Below are 13620 nucleotides of genomic sequence, written 5' to 3' on the forward strand. Positions count from 1 at the left end.
TTTTATACAAGACATTTTAACTTGCCTCCCTTCCTTACTGTCTGCAATCTTTGAACAAATAGAAGTCTAAACAACACAAGGGGCATTTCAGGTACTTCTTGCCACCAGGATCCCTTATAAACAGATCAATGAAATCTGATTAAACAACAAGAACAACTTGCATTTATATAGCGCCTTTAACATAGTAAAACATCCCAAGGTGCTTCACAGGACCGTTAGCAGACAAAAACCGACAACTATCCACATAAGGAGATATTAGGACAGATGACCAAAAGCATGGTCAAAGAGGTAGGTTTTAAGGAGCGTCTTAAAGAAGAAAAGAGAGGTAGAGAGACTGAGAGGTTTAGGGAGGGAATTGCAGAGCTAAAGACTATTAATTAACTATTTCTATCCTATTTTATAAAAGACAGTTTTGCATGCCTCCCCACCACCACTTTCATTACTAGGGAGTATTTCTTGACATGATAGCAGGCCTGCAAACAATTGCCCGGACTCCGTTTTGATTCAAATATTAACAGGTAACTAAAATAGTAAACTCTCATTCTGATTTTTCCTCCCTCTGAATAAACATCTTTTGACATCTACCCCAGTTAAAATCAAGAAATTGCTGCATAGAGCATTGTGCAGGAGAACTTTTAATTGGCAATATTGGTATTGATGGTAATCTTTTAAGATTTAATCCTTCATTTGCTGTGAATATATTCAGGTCATCTCAATCTAAATGTCTGTTTTTCTATGCCAATTCTATCAAGAATGCTGTGCGGCATGGAAAAAGCATAGACATAACCACATTACACTCGCGAATATTCCACTTCTATCAGCAGCAGTAACCATGTTAGGGACCTAAAGGATGAAGAAAGCAGCACTGACTGCTGTTTTATTTTTAAATAAGAACGAGTCTTTCCAAATTTGGAATCTAAGATTCATTTGATTTTGGAGTAACTCCTGCACGGTGAAGGCTGGATCTGTAATTTACATAGAATTACATAGAATGTACAGCACAGAAACAGGCCATTCAGCCCAACTAGTCCATGCCAGTGTTTATGCTCCACACAAGCCTCCTCCCACTGAAACTATTACTGTCTCTGGCTGCATTTGTCGGGCTGAAGGGGTTGAACTGTCCAGTGGCAGAGGTACTGGTTCATCTGAATAAAAGAGCCACGTCTCATTGGTTGCCAGTCGACATCAAGGAAACTAAAACAAAAGCAAAATACTGCGGATGCTGGAAATCTGAAATAAAAACAGAAAATGCTGGAAACACTCAGCAGGTCAGGCAGCATCTTTGGAGAGAGAGAAAAACAGAGGTTTCAGGTCGATGACCTTTGAAAGATCAGATGAAAGGTCACTGAACCGGAAATGTTAAGTCTGTTTCTCCCTCCACAGATGCTGCCTGACCGGCTGAGTGTTTTCCAATATTTTCTGTTCTTATATCAGGTAAACTAAGTTTGACAGCAGCTGAAAAGAGAAACTCTCATAATGTGCTCTGACTATAGTCAAGCAACCATGTCACATATATATTTCGCTGCAAAGCGACAATGTCATCTCTGTCTGTTTTATTTAATGGGGGAAGTAAGAAATGTGATAGTCGCAGTTCACAGTGGGGCGAGGGTACTGGTTCTTCCTGTGTTAAAGGGCCAGGCACACGCTGCATCAACATCAACAACAACTTGCATTTATATGGTGCCTTTAACATAGTAAAATGTCCCAAGGCGCTTCACAGGAACTGTTATCAGAAAAAAATTGACACCGAGCCACATAAGGAGATATTAGGACAGGTGACCAAAAGCTTGGTCAAAGAGGAAGGTTTTAAGGAGCGTCTTAAAGGAGGAGAGGTAGAGAGACGGAGAGGTTTAGAGAGGGAATTTCAGAGCTTCAGGCCCAGGCAGCTGAAGGCACTGCCGCCAATGGTGGAGCGATTAAAATCAGGGATGCACAAGAGGCCAGAATTGGAGGAGCACAGAGATCTCGGAGGGGTGTAGGGCTGGAGAAGGTCACAGAGATGGAGAGGGGTGAGGCTATAGAGGGATTTGAAAACAAAGATGAGAATATTAAAAATGAAGCGTTCCCGGAGCCAATGTAGGTCAGCGAGCACAGGGGTGATAGGAGAACGGGACTTGGTGCGAGTTAGAATCTGGGCAGCAGAGTTTTGGATGAACTCAAGTTTATGGAGGATGGAAGATGGCCAGGAGAATATTGGAATAGTCAAGTCAGGAGGTTACAAAGGCATGGATGAGGGTTTCAGCAGCAGATGAGCTGAGGCAGGGGCAGAGACGGGCAATGTTACGGAGGTGGAAGTAGGCAGTCTTGGTGATGGAGCTGATATGTGGTTGGAAGCTCATCACTGTAATCTTAGAGTAAAGCAGCATTTTCTTTAAACACTCACAGTTCATAACATTCCGACATCTCTCTAAGCCGAAAACAATTGCACCTGAAGAATTCTTTAATCCCAGTGACAGATTAAGGTTAGGATCAGCTTAGAGCCAAAAACTCACTTAAAGAATTGATTAAAAGTGGGTTCATATGCACTAGAAAACAAGTTGAGATTATCCCAAAATCGATTTACATAGGATTCTTGTAGTGGGCACATACCCAGAGCATGAAACTGGTTTGGAATGACAGTACCTGCATAAAGTGCAACCTTGTATTTGATTATTAAATACCTTTTGATACTGGAATTTTCAGCATGTTTTTATATCTGTAGAATTTGATTATAACTACAGGCAGAATAATAAAGTATATAACCATGCCCTTTCATTGCAAGAAATTACAAAGCAGTTTGATGTCAAAGGTTTAAAAGAATCCATTCACAGATGGATGTCTTCCACTAGGTTGGTGACATCTGCACGCTGAGAGATATGAGGTAAATTTAATCCTTAGGCAACTTCATTCAAGACCCAATGCAGAATAAATCACATAAGTAGTGATGCTGACTCTCCAGAACCATTGGCTTTCTGCTACGTCATTAAGGGAGAGCTCTCCTCAATGGTTAGCTCCCAAACAAAATTCTCTGCCAACTGATTTGAACCATGTTACTTTAGCACCAATCTGTAATAAGAGTACGTTACCAACCAATGTTATCAAAGGGGACCAAACAGTGCAAGTACTGATTAAAGATTATTACATAAAAATATTGTATTCCTGATCTGTTGGCACGATAAGTTAACATGTTGTCTTTTAACCTCCTAGCCCTGTGTTTCAATCCAGGCTGACATTAGGACAATCTCCTCTCTGCTGACTGTAAGTGACATGATTTTGGTCAATCCAAAACTAGGCTTTCATAAATATAAGATAGTCACTAATAAATCCAATAAAGAATTCAGGAGAAACCTCTTTACCCAGAGAGTCTTTAGAATGTGGAACTTGCTACCAAATGGAGTAGTTGAGACGAATAATATAGATGCATTTAAGGGGAAGCTAGTTAAATACATGAAGGAGAAATGAATAGTAGGTTATGCTGATAGGGTTAGATGAAGTAGAGTGGGAGGAGGCTCATGTGGAGCATAAACACCGGCATTGACCAATTGGGCCGAATGGCCTGTTTCTGTGCTGTAAATTCTGTGTAATCTCGACCTATTTCCTAGTTGGCACACATCCATGGCACAAAATTGGCACTCTTGCAACAACAGCAACGTGCACCATGTAGCCTCTTTAATGTAGTCATGATGTGGAGATGCCGGTGATGGACTGGGGTTGACAATTGTAAACAATTTTACAACACCAAGTTATAGTCCAGCAATTTTATTTTAAATTCACAAGCTTTCGGAGGCTTCCTCCTTCCTCAGGTGAACGATGTTTTTCACATCGTTCACCTGACGAAGGAGGAAGCCTCCGAAAGCTTGTGAATTTAAAATAAAATTGCTGGACTATAACTTGGTGTTGTAAAATTGTTTACAATCTTTAATGTAGGGAATTGTCCCCAGCTGCTTCATGAGAAGGAGTAGAAACCAAACCATTGATGCCATTTCTCCAGGGATTCCACCATCTCCCCCATTGTTATGGCAGGAAATCGGAATAACTGGCTAATATTTGTCCCTCAATCAATATCACTAAAACAGATTATCTGGTTATTATCACATTGCTGTTTGAGGGACCTTGCTGTGTGCAAATTGGTTGCTGCATTTCTTACATTACAACAGTGACTACACTTCAAAAATACTTCATTGGCTGTAAAGCACTTTGGGACGTCTTGAGATCATGAAAGGTGCTACATAAATGCAAGTTCATTATTTTTTTAATCCCACCCACACGAATGTAGAGTTGAAGGGTGCTAGGCTGTGACTTTACTTAACAAGTTCATTAAAGGGGCAGCCAGCAATTTATTTTTCCTACAATTATTTTTCCATCTGCTTAACTGCATCCTTTGGGTCTACTCATTACTCCCAGCATACCCTGTCACACAATGGGTGTCGCGCTTTATTTGTTGAGGAAGAAGACGAGGATAAAGAGGAATATACTGATGCAAGGACGGCCATGTTACATTACAGGTCCTACCTGTTAATTGTATCCATGTGATTTATTGGTGTTAATTGTGTTCAGGTGGTGCATATCAATTGGGAACTCTCTTGTATCCATTTATAGGAGAGCTTATCTAGGGGGTACAGGGGGTAATGTGGATTTCTGTGAATAAAGGCTTGGAAGCAACTGAAGATCAGGCTCTAGTATTCTATCCTTCACCACCTGGCTATCCAATTTATTACACTACCTACTGTCACACTTCCAGTCGCATCTATCAGCAATGGTAGATTAATGGGGCTGGTTCTTTCTCTGCTATCCTGCCCTATATCGGGTGGGATACTGGAGGAAAAGGTGAGTAAACTGGGCAGCGAGGTTACGGCCACATTCCCACCCAGACCTCAACTTTCCTTCCCCGGCCCCAGCTGGGAAGGCTGCCGGCTGCCTCTCCGCTGCCTCTGCATGTGAATGCCAATAGGGAGGTGGGGCCCAGAAAATCACCTGCTTTCTGTCGCTGCTACTGCTGGCCCCAGGGACCACCAAGAGAGGGGTGGCGATAGACGCTGAGGGAGCAGTGGAAAGTTGGCTGATGCCCCGGTTAGAGGGAGAGGGCCCAGTAGTAAGGCTCTTTTCTGTCTCCTCCAGCCCCCAACTCTTACCTTTTTAGGCCTCGATCCAGTCCGAGGCCTAAAAAAAGTTCCTTGCACAATCTTCAGGGTCTTCTGACCCATACTTGCGCACACACCAATATATACACATGCACGCACACACCCACCCCCATATACACAAACCAATATATATACACATACACACAACTATACATATACACACATTCATATACACACACACACAGCTTATTGTTCTGTGATTACACTTCATATTTGCATTAATTTCCAATCCAAATTGCCGATTGCACTATAAACCTCAGCCTTACCACATTTCATTCATTGTTTTCTGGTGCAGCAAACCTGGTGATACAAGAGTAAACACAAATAAAACTATCCTACTTGTGTTTAAATATCCCAATGGTACTCACTTGTGTGGGTTTATGATTCCATCAGTCAATATTTCATTGTGTCTCTGATAAATACATTTCAGAGCAGCAGTGCAGTGCGACCAGTGACTTCCTTAATTCGAATTCAAAACTCTCGGTATGAGAAATTTTCCAGAGACAAGGGAAATTCGTTGCCACCTCCCCTGATAGGTTGGCTGCTCTGTGATTATAAACATCTTTTAAAAAAAACAATTCACTTTTTGCTCTTGGGTATTCACTTTTGTTGAAATATTTGTGAAAGATTAGTGTAAATAAAACTAATGAAAGATAGAGCTCTTTCAACCTTGCCTTATCTACAGGGACCAACATGTCTGAACTGGACACGGGAAGGAAAACAAAACAACTAAACAGGTTAATCAATAGGGGTCTGGGGCTGCTGATTCCTGCCTGAAAACAGTCTGTTCTAAAATAGCTGCTTCACGTACTTTAAAAGAATCACTAGTGTTTGGTTTACTAAATGCATATGAAACCCTGACTTAGATCAGTAATCCGCAAATGCAGTGTTGACCCAATAGAAATTGCTGACTAGCCACAGGTCTGGCTATGGCAATACCATTTTAGCCACATGCACTAATTTCAGTAGAAAACACCTTACATACACTCACACAATACAGGCAAACGTACTTTGCGTGTGTATATTAACTTAAAAATCTACCAGCATTCAGTAACCAAAGAAAAACATTTGCACATTCTGCTTTTCATCTTACCATTTTACCAACAAACAGACAAAAATGTTAGAGCACACGCCATGCAAATATGAGTATTGGGATCACACGCCCAACGACAGTATCTATTACTCACTTTTTATTTATTAATCAGAAATGCAATAAGCCGCATCTGGATTCCCAATTAGCCAACATGCGAATATATTGGGCAACATTGCACTAATAGACCAGCTGCAGCCCCAATCTGGGCAGTGCAATGAGTATTAGATTCCCAATAGACAGGGTAATGGACTGGTGGATGGAGGCTGCAATTAGCAACACCTGCTGAATTGTTACTCACAGCCAGGTCACTATGAAAAACCATGGACGGGAGGACATATACTTCCCAAATGAAGACAGAGTGAGAGCCAGCCCTGGCTGCCCCAGCATAACTCCCAGCTTAATTGGCAATGGAAATAAAAATTGGGATAGATGTAAAACGGTCTGCTGATTCACTGTCACCCATTTTACACTATCTCTCAAAGTCAAAATTACACCCATTGGCTTTAAGTGACCATTAAAAGAGTGTTTCCTTGAGAGAATTATCTCTTGCTGTGAACTGTTGTAAATGATGGCGAGAGATAGACTCAGCTTTAAGGCATCTGCTGTCAAAAGATTTTCTCAGGAATTGATCTGCCTGGGGTATTTATCGATCAGGTTGAATGCTGCAGCCTCACAGACAGTGTGAAATTCAGCAAAAGAAGTTTCTTTAACAGATCCTTTGGTGTGGAGATGCCGGTGATGGACTGGGGTTAACAATTGTAAACAATTTTACAACACCAAGTTATAGTCCAACGATTTTATTTTTAATCCCACAAGCTTTCGGGGGCTTTCCCCTTCCTCTCCACACCGCCTGAGGAAGGGGAAAGCCCCCGAAAGCTTGTGGGATTAAAAATAAAATCGTTGGACTATAACTTGGTGTTGTAAGATCCTTTGGTGATTAGTTTGTTTATTACACTGACCTGTCAGGATAAGGTGCTTTTAAGAATGCCAAAACAGCAAAAAATGAAGGCCCTGAAATTCCATGCCGAGGGGACTGGGAATCGTATAATTTCCCCCCACAGTCCCACTTGCAAAGGGAGCCGCTTTAAAATATTTTTCTTTGTGGCGGGTGGGCAGGGGGTGGGGGTGAGGTCCAGGCCACAAACCCGACCTGGATCCCCTTCAGCAGGTGGGTCCACCTGCTTTCTTCCACTAGGCCGGGTCCTATCGAGGACTGGGGTAGCGGGAACTCCCGACGTAGGGAGTCTCCTTCCTCCCCGCCCTTTCCCCCCTTATACTGATAGCCTATTTTTAGGCAGGTGCAGGCTCCGCCCTGACAAGGCCATCTCAGACACTAGAGCGCGAAGGCAGAACCCAAAAGCGCCCGGTTCCCAGCCTGATTTGCAGCCCTTCCGGGAGGCCTCAGCCGAGGTTATGGTGAGAGTGCTCCGGAAGAGCCGTAGAATTCTGGGGCTGGGAGTGTTCCCCTCGTTGGATTCGATCATGAGGCGTGAACTAGGACTTCTTCAGAATTGAATTATTGACGAGCTGGGTTCCATTTTCAGTTTGTGGAAAGACTCAGCAAATGGTAGCTTTATAAATTATTCATGAGCGGGACATAAAGATGCTAATCATTTTTAAATGAAGTGTATTTCTTCATTAGGAGAAGTGGAGAAGCAGGGTTTGCTTTGGATGTATTTTTAGAAGACCCATAGTAGATTTTGTTTCTTCAATATACCACTTGTGTGGGGGGGGTCATACATACAGATCATGGATTTTATTTGTTAGTCATTGGTTTTATTTGCATAATTTATTCAAATGACCATTTTCCCATTCCACTCTTTCTATTCCAGTATTTGTAGATTTTTTTTTTAGATTTTAGGCAGTTCAATGCTGACACCTGCTGGACACAGCCACAAAGTGCGAGCTGACCACTGGTAGAATGAAGCCAAATAAACAAACGCATTAATTTTGCAGGTATTTTATCCTCTCGGCAAAGGTAGTAAATTGTCTGATAGAAATAGAAACAGAAAGGGATAAAGATGGACATTTTAGTTTTAGCACCCCATGGCACTCTTTCGAAGAAAAACAGGGGAGTTCTCCCCGGTGTCCTGGCCAATGTTTGTCCCTCAGCCAATACCTAAAAACAGATTATCTGATCATTATCACATTGCTGTAAGTAGATCTTGCTGTGTGCAAATTGGCTGCCTTGTTTCCTACATTACAACAGTGACTACACTTCAAACCTACTCCGTTGGCTGTAAAGTACTTTGGGACGCCCTGAGATCATGAAAGTTGCCACCACCTTCTCAAGGGCAATTAGGGATGGGCAATAAATGCTGGCCTTGCCAGCGACACCCACATCCCATGAACAAATAAAAAAAAATATAAATGCAAATCTTTCTTTTTTCCTTTTACCTCTAATCTCTCACATTATAGGGCTGTTCTAGCACTCGTCCTTCCAGTTACAACAGCTGTCTGCTGCCATCTGGGACATTCCCTTCAGATTCCTACCTTCGCCTTCTGCTGTTAATATTTTTCCAAGAGAAACTGGCACACAAGTGCCCGGGCCTGGCAGGCCACCGGCAGGAGACCCTCAGATATAAGGGAGCTCATTGATTTTGAGGAACAGGCTATGAGCTTCTGGGGAGACAAGTCGCAAGCGGTGGGCTCGTGCCAGCTGCAGGTGAGTGGGTGCAAAACAGAACCTGCACCCGGTCCAGAACCTGCACCCACTTTAAAGAACCTGCACCCATTCCAGAACCTGCATCCACTTTAAAGAATCTGCACCCACTCCAGAACCTGCACCCGGTCCAGAACCTGCACCCACTCCAGAACCTGCACCCGCTCCAGAACCTGCACCCGCTCCAGAACCTGCATCCACTTTAAAGAATCTGCACCCACTCCAGAACCTGCACCCGGTCCAGAACCTGCACCCGGTCCAGAACCTGCACCCGCTCCAGAACCTGCACCCGCTCCAGAACCTGCACCCGCTCCAGAACCTGCACCCACTCCAGAACCTGCACCCGGTCCAGAACCTGCACCCGCTCCAGAACCTGCACCCGCTCCAGAACTTGCATCCACTTTAAAGAACCTGCACCCACTCCAGAACCTGCACCCGCTCCAGAACCTGCACCCACTTTATAGAACCTGCACCCATTCCAGAACCTGCACCCACTTTAAAGAACCTGCACCCGCTCCAGAACCTGCACCCACTTTAAAGAACCTGCACCCACTCCAGAATCTGCACCCTCTTTAAAGAGCCAAGCTGCCATTGAACCCCGGAGCTTTATTTCCGGTCTCCCTCTCTGGGTGCTGCACACCCATTTGTATCTCAGTTCGTCTTGGTAGGTCGAGTGCAGCAAAGGGACAGGAAGATGATGATGAGTAGGAGGAGGAAAAGGAAAACAGGGATAATGACGATGACAGTGGTGGCCACCCCACCCCAGCGGCCACAAATACTACTGCCCCCCCCCCTTCCCTGATTCCACCACCTTCTCTGTCTCATGCATTAGCTCAAAGACCTTCACCCAGGGGGGATCTAGATAGTGGGAATGAGGAAAGTACACCGGGTGAGAATGTAGGGCGCAAGGCTTTGCCTGCCCAGGCAGTTACACACGAAAGCAGCCCACAACGGGTGCTTCCCTGGAATCAGCTGTCATGAGATAAGGGCCATCTCAATCCCAGCAACCTACCACCTCTACCACTAATTCTCCAAGCCCTGGATGCGGCACTAGGATAGATATTAAAACAGAACATCTAGGCACCCAGGGAAACTCAGTGATGAGAAGTAGATCTGAGCACTTATTGACTAATAAATATGGCGTTGCACTTTGGTTTGGCTTTGTTATTCAATGAGCTCATAAGGTATTGTGAAGCCTGGTTGGAGTGACATGACAATGCTGTTAATGGGGGCCAGAAAGATAGATTTTGAGGTATGGAATTATTGGAGGAAAGCTGGGCAGTGTAGCAATGAGAAATTTCAAAGGTTACCACTTTAATCTGAAGAGAAAGCGTCTCTATTAATCTCCGTACGAATTTCCCTTGTAGCTGGCACTGATCCTGATGAAGGTCAGTTCCAGACTCCTCAATATCCTCCTGGGATTCCATTTCCAGTCCTTTCTGAATAGCAAAGTTATAAGTGCACAGCGAGCAACAACGATGCAAGAGAACAACTCAGGAACGTATCAAGCTCTACCAAGGCAGCGATATGTTGCCTTCAGAACCCCTACAGTCCTCTCAATGACCACTTCAGTTGATGGATAAGCCGCATTGCAGCAATGTTCTGCTGGGGCATTTGGCAGTCAAAGTGGAGTCACAAGCAACGGCCATAAAGGGGTCACCTTGTCTCCCAGAAGCCACCCTGGCACTTTACTGTCTTCCCTGAATAGAGTTTCTCATGACGAAAGCGTTATGACAACTCCCTCCATATTTAGCTTTGACGAACACAGTTTGTTGCAGCTGGTCACAGACAATCTGTAGACCAGGAGAGCGGAATCGCTTTCAATTCAGGGCCTTCAGCGGGTCCACGGTAGAGGGCTCCAGTGGTGGGTGGGTGCCATCTGTTGTCCCCTGAACTTTAGGCAGCATGATAACACCAACAACAACTTGCATTTATATAGCGCCTTTAACATGGTAAAGTGTCCCAAGGTGCTTCACAGGAGCGATTTTCAAACAAAATTTGACACCGAGCCACATAGGGAGATATTAGGACAGGTGACCAAAAGCTTGGTCAAAGAGGTAGGTTTTAAGGAGCATCCTAAAGGAGGAGAGAGAGGTCGAGAGGCAGAGAGATTTAGAGAGGGAATTCCAGAGTTTATGGCCTAGGCAGCTGAAGGCACGGCCGCCTATGGTGGAGTGATTAAAATCTGGGATGTGCACGAGGCAACAATTGGAGGAGTGCAGAGATCTCGGAGGGTAATAGGATTGGAGGAGGTTTAAGAGATAGGGAGGAGCAAGGCCATGGAGGGATTTGAAAACAAGGATGAGAATTTTAAAATCAAGGTGTTCCCAGATGGGGAGCCAATATTGGTCAGCGAGCACAGGGGTGATGGGTGAACGGGATTTGGTCTGAGTTAGGATACAGGCAGCAGAGTTTTGGATGAGCTCAAGTTTATGGAGGGTGGAAGATGGGAGGCCAGCCAGGAGAGCTTTGGAATAGTCAAGTCTAGAGGTAACAAAGGCATGGATGAGGGTTTCAGCAGCAGATGAGCTGAGGCAGGGGCGGAGACGGGTGATGTTACGGAGGTGGAAGTAGGCGGTCTTGGTGATGGAGGGGATATGTGGTCAGAAGCTCATCTCAGTGTCAAATAGGATGCCGAGGTTACAAATGGTCTGGTTCAGCCTCAGGCGGTGGCCAGGGAGAGGGATGGAGATGGTGGCGAGGGAACGGAGTTTGTGGCAGGGAGTGAAGACAATAGCTTCGGTCTTCCCAATATTTAGTTGGAGGAAATTTTTGCTCATCCAGTATTGGATGTCGGACAAGCAGTGTGACAAATCAGAAACAGTGGAGGAGTCGAAGGAGGTGGTGGTGAGGTAGAGCTGGATGTTGAATAGTCCTCTCTTGCTGCTGCCTAGGGGGCAAGTCAAAATGGATGATTTGCCCAGCTCTCCTGAAGATGGAATTGGTGACTTATTGGGAACGGGTGGCACCCTGGCTTCTGTTGCAGAAGTCCCTGGTTGCAGCTTGGAAGGAGGCAGTGGCATAAAGGTTGAGAGCTGTGCTGACTTTGATAGCTAACGACAGAGCTGTTCAATTACTTGAAATGGGCTGCAGGTCATTGTACAGAACGTGGCGTAGCTCATCTAGGGCTTCCTTAGTGAAGTGAAGTCAGCGAAATCCTCTCTCAGTCCCTCACATGACCTCCTGTACGCTCATTGTGGGTGAGTAATAGTAGATTGGCCTTATCTTCCTTCGATGTTGCCATGCTCTCCATCAAGATTGCAAACAGGGAAATCCCCATAGCGAAACCCATGCTCTGCTAGATAAACCCGACTGTGAGTCAAAATCTGCTGCTGACCAGAGAGTCCTAAAATCTAGCCATTTGAAGTACAACTCAGTAGCTCCCCAAAGGAGAAAAAGAAATTCCTAAAATATGCAGGCAAACCTGATATATGGGCAAAAGTGAACACCTTTAAATGGATCACTAGTTCCACCAACAACAGTGATGTCTAATGGGGGTGGAAATGGCAAGAATTCTGACGCCTTACACATTTGTTAATCTGAGGCGAGGCTGAGTTCAGAGCTTTGTTTAACATTAGGCCACGTTTCATACTAATACTGGGTACAATCAGTGGAAATGTTACATTACCCACCTTTGACCCCTTTCCCCCTCCGCCCACTTTGACAAGCCTAAATTAACCAGTTGCTCAGTTCCCAATCTGAGTCTTGTCAAGCAGGAAGGTGCTGAGCAGAGGTTGTGGTATCGCCCAGAAGGGGGAGGGGGAATCGGGAGGGGGAAATCACACCTCGGTACCTCCCAGCTACCAGCCATTAGTCACAGTCTGGAAATAGGCTATGCGCCTGCAGAGATATTAAGAACTTACATTTATATAGCGCCTTTCACAACTTCAGGACATCTTAAAGCACTTTACAGCCAATGAAGTACTTTTTAAGTGTAGTCACTGTTGTAATGTAGGAAACACAGCAGCCAATTTGCCCACAGCAAGGTCCCACAAACTTTAATGAGATATATGACCAGGTAATCTGTTTTTTTATTATGTTGGTTGAGGGATAAATATTTACCAGGACAGCGGGGAAATCTCCCCAGCTCTTCTTCAAAATAATGCCGTGGGATCGTTTACAACTATCGGAGAGGGCTGATGGGGCCTCAGCTTAACGTCTCATCCAAAAGACAGCACCTCCAACAGTGCACCAATCTCTCAGCACTGCACCAAAGCAGCAACCTAGATTTTAGGCTTAAGTCTCTGGAGTGGGACTGTGAACCTATGACCTTCATGATTCAGAGGCAAGAGTGCTACCAACTGAGCCACGGCTGACACCAAATTGCAGCAAGAAGGGGAGAATATACCCATCCTCATACTCAAAAAACCCTGTAAGAAGTAAGTAAATGGAGTAATAACCAAATGTAGTCATTCCCAGCAGGAATGGGAGCATACTGACTTCAGCATTATGTATGCTTTAAACAACAATTATAATCAGGTCAAACCTGTTTAAATTCTGCCTTAAGTCATGGCATTGTGGATATTAGCAAAATAGCTGTGAATCAATGTATAAATAGTTAATAAATCTTAATATTTCGATAGGTCAGGTTGCCAGACTTCACGTTTACTTTTGAAGTGCCTAGGGGATTAGAAAATAAGTGACAAAGGTTGCTGTCGCAATCTTATGGGGACATATGGTTCCTTGGTTACCACGTTAACTCCCTGTAGTGGTGTGAGTTGCAAAAACAAGCCCCACCTTTCTGG

The sequence above is a fragment of the Heptranchias perlo genome, chromosome 22 (genome assembly GCF_035084215.1).
Source record: "Heptranchias perlo isolate sHepPer1 chromosome 22, sHepPer1.hap1, whole genome shotgun sequence".
Lineage (NCBI taxonomy): Eukaryota > Metazoa > Chordata > Chondrichthyes > Hexanchiformes > Hexanchidae > Heptranchias > Heptranchias perlo.